This window comes from Lagopus leucura, unplaced genomic scaffold (genome assembly GCF_019238085.1).
Source record: "Lagopus leucura isolate 7727_CA_CO unplaced genomic scaffold, USGS_WTPT01 Super-Scaffold_100071, whole genome shotgun sequence".
Lineage (NCBI taxonomy): Eukaryota > Metazoa > Chordata > Aves > Galliformes > Phasianidae > Lagopus > Lagopus leucura.
This window is the reverse complement of record NW_024962313.1, coordinates 4,586-8,525: the sequence shown is the minus strand read 5'-3', so window position 1 is coordinate 8,525 and position 3,940 is coordinate 4,586.

The window sequence follows — 3,940 nt, the reverse complement described above, 5'->3', positions numbered from 1 at the left end:
ATGGATGGATGGATGGATGGATGGATGGATGGATGGATGGATGGATGGACAGGTAAAAGAATGGAGAACTGGGTGGATGAATGTCCAGAGGGGTGATGGAACGAACAGATGGACAGATAGCTGGATGGACTAATGGACAGATGGACAGACAGGCAGGCCCTTTGACTACATAGACAGACAGACATACTGCCTCCATTCTGGATGAGTTTCTTCTGGAAAGAAGGGCGTTCTTCCTCCTCCATCCCTCCAGAGCTGCCCTCCAGCCCCTGGCCCCACAAGGCAGAGCCCAGCCTGGCCAACACTGGCAGGGGACACCTTGAGGAGGATGGGAACAAGGCCGAGGAGGCAGTGCCACCTGTGTCCAGCAGCAGGGAGTTCTGCAGTTTGGGGGCAATGGGAAGGGAGGTAGAAATTTGGGGAAAAGAATGCTTCATTTTCTGGAAGTGACTCAGTGTTGCGCTCTTCCGCTCGCAGGGAGATGTTATTTCAGGAGTGTTCTCTTCTTGCTTGAGCCACGCCATGCAAAACCAACTTCTGCTGTGGACAGCTTCCTGTACTCAGAAGCAGGGCACTGCTGGCTCTGTTTCAGGGCTGAAACTCAGGGAAGGGAAGCGATTTGCTCCCAGCTGGCACAGATTGGCCACGATCTGGGGTTGTGACATGCAAATTCTGCACATTTTCGGGCCATGTGGCAAAGGGTGGGACTGCAGTGGTGTCATGTCTATGGTCCTCCCCAAATCAGGAGATGAAGGAGAGCTTCAGGCTTGGGAACCACATGGTGGCATTACCCCACTTTGGATGGGTTTGCTGTCACTCTTCACAAAAATCAGACGGATTGTAACAATAATAAATCTCATAAATGGCAACAAGTCCAACGGGATGTGTCAGCATCCTCTTATGCTCCACTGCAAAGCAAAAGCAGCTTGGGCTGTGGCTGCGATGCAGTCCCCACTCCATGACGCTGGACTCAGGACTTTGTCAGACAGAAGACAGACTTTGTACAGCAACTGGTGCTGCTGATGACCCCTAGCTGATTGCACTTCCTTCCTGCACGTGTTGCGTGCAGTGTAGCAATGGGAACGGCTGCATTCCTTCCTTTTAGTGCCCTACCACAGGTCCTGGCTGATCAAACCAGAGCAGAGCCAGCCCGGTGTGGTGCACAGTACTCACGTCCCCATCACCAGCATCATGCATCCTCCTGCTCTGAGTGCTACCCTCAGGTCTGGGGTGTCCCCATCGACCAAGGAGAGATTGCAGACAGACAGACAGGCTGAGCGTCCCGGAGCATTGCTGCGTGCTGAGGTGTGGAGCAGTCTCTAAGTCATCCCGCTGCGCTCTGCGTTGCCCCAGTCTGCCGTCCCCATCCAACCTGGCACCCGTTTCTTGTCTGCAGCCCTGCAGCACAGCACCATTTGGTGAAACCCCAGCACCAGGCTGCGGTCAGAGCTGTTCACACTTCCACCACAGGTGTGAGATAGGGCGGCAAGGTGCCAGTCCCATAGGTGCACCCCGGGGACAGAGGCAGACTGCAAGTGCCACCTCGACCCCAGGCTCCAGAGCTGGCACCGATGCTGCCAAGAGCCTCTATTGGCTGAATATTGATTTCGGAGGCTGATTGCAGTTTAATGAACATGGAGCAAGAGAGATGCAGACCCGGGTGACTTAACGATGTGCTTCAAAAGAAGCTCTGCACGATGCCCCAGGCACCCAACTCACTCTGTGCTCGGGATGGACCTAAGAGGACTCCCTCGAGGAACTGAATCGAAGAAAAACCGTAGTTCAGCTGGCATCATTTCCTCCCTGCAGCCTGGCACGCCCCGCTCATTGGTCCCTCAGTCATCTCTTCATCTCTCTCTTTCTTTCCGTTGGGTCTGGGTGCCTCCTTCGGAGGTGGTGGCTAATCAGTGCACTTAAAAAAGCACTGCTTCCCCATTGCTGGCCAGTAAGGAAGTCGCTCGCGCGCCCTGCAGCACCGCTCGGCGGCACCCGGACATGCGGCACAACGCGCGGCCCCTGGGTGTGCTGGCAGGTAGGTGCTCACCAGCGTCCCACAACTGCCCTCTTGCTCGCACTTCCGTCCATGGGGCAGCGCTGCTCCTGGCCGTGATGCTCCCCGAGGCCCTGGGTGTGCGGATGGGGTGGGTTCTTCCCGGGGAACCCTCCCGGGGCTTCCCTTTGAAGATGGGGTGCTGGGAGGGTGTGGGTGAGGGGATGTGGTTTGAGGTCGGTTTGGGAGCAGGGTGGCTGCGGGTGGTGGAGGAATGGGGTCTCTGTGCTTTGCAGACATGTTCCCCAACCACAAACCCAGCTCGGTAGGGCCGGGTGCTGCTCTGTCACCGGCCCCACATGGATGTGGGTGACAGCAGGGCTGAGCCAGCACGGAGCCAAGGGGACAGACTGAAGATTGTCACTGCCTGGTGGCCCCACGTTGGCCTGTGCTGGCAGGGAGCTGCATGGGCAGCATCCAACCTGAGCAGTTCTATGACTCTATGAGCTGTGTGTGTTCCTCTATGCATTGAGTGTACCTTTCTCCTCCTCTTCCTCTCCCCCTTATATTCCTCCTCCCTGTGCCAAGGGCTCTGCCAAGTCCCAGCAGCTGGCCCTAGGCCCAAAGCCCTATGGCTTTGTCCCCACAGCAGGCTCAGGACCTCGCCACTGTGCCTGGCACTCACAGTCCTTTCCTCTGGGCCCAGCACCAGTGTATGGGCTGATGGGATCGCCATTCCCATTGGGTGCTCCCAGCTCTCCCTGCAACATCTCCGCGCTGTCACTGCCACCCATCCCCATATCCCCTCATCCCGCATCGCTTTATCCCTATATCCTCACCATCTCCGTCCTCTTCCTCCCCAGCTGTGGCTAAAGGACTCCTCCTGCTCTGGGCCGTGCCTGCACACAGCACTCAGCCCCCATCCCCGAAGCAGACCCAGGCCTTGGTGAGGCACATGGCCGAGGATGCGCAGGAACTCTTCAAACTCTACGTGAGTGCCACCTCCTGGGGCTGGGGGCAGCAGGGGAGGGCGGCCATCTCCCCAGGAACCTCATTCCCCCAATGACCCCATTCCCCTAGTAATACCATTCCCCCCAGTAACCCCATTCCCCAGTAATCCCATTGCCTTTCCCGCAAGCAGGAGCAGGAGCAGCACCTGGCCCACAGCTTGTGCCGGGCCAACAGCTCGCTGGAGTGGCTGCGGGGGAATTTGGGGTCACGGGAGAAGGATCTACGGGCACTGCATGGCACCATGACTCGCATGGAGCGGGAGCTGCAGGACATCACCCTGCACCAGAGCAACCTCCATCCACCCGATGCCGCCATCCTGCACCGCCTCCGCAGCGCCCACATGAAGGTGCGCGGGCTGCTGGCCCACCTGCACGACACCATGGAGGCCCGCGGCATCGTCCCCTCCACCATCCCTCCATCCCGGGGGCCGGCGGCCAGCAAGGTGTTCCAGCAGAAGCTGCGGGGTTGTCGCGTGCTGTGGAACTACGCCCGCTTCGTGGCCAAGCTCAGCGCCCGCATGGAGCGCATGGAGCGCACGCGAGCACGGCGCGAGGAGAGGGGCTGGCGGCGAGGCCGGCGACAGGGATGGAGGACAACCAGACCCTAAAGGAGACCTCCATGCCAACACCAAGCCTGCAGGGCTGCGCTCGGATGCAGAGCTGTGCCCGGTGCTGGCACCGGGGTCACTGTGGGTTGGTGACAGCCTGCCCTGCCGGATTTTCCAGTGATTCAATGGGTCCGGTGACACGGCCTGACTAAGGGGCCCAACACCCGCACACGGCACAGCACCGGCTGTGAGTGCCGCCTGTCCGTCCCCCTGCAACCCCCACTGCCATCTCAGGGCGTTTGGTGACCCTGGAGATCAGAGCCCCTGAGAGCTTGGTGTCCTTTGCATCTTGGTGTCCTTCCCATCATCTTGGTGTCCTTCCCATCTTGGTGTCC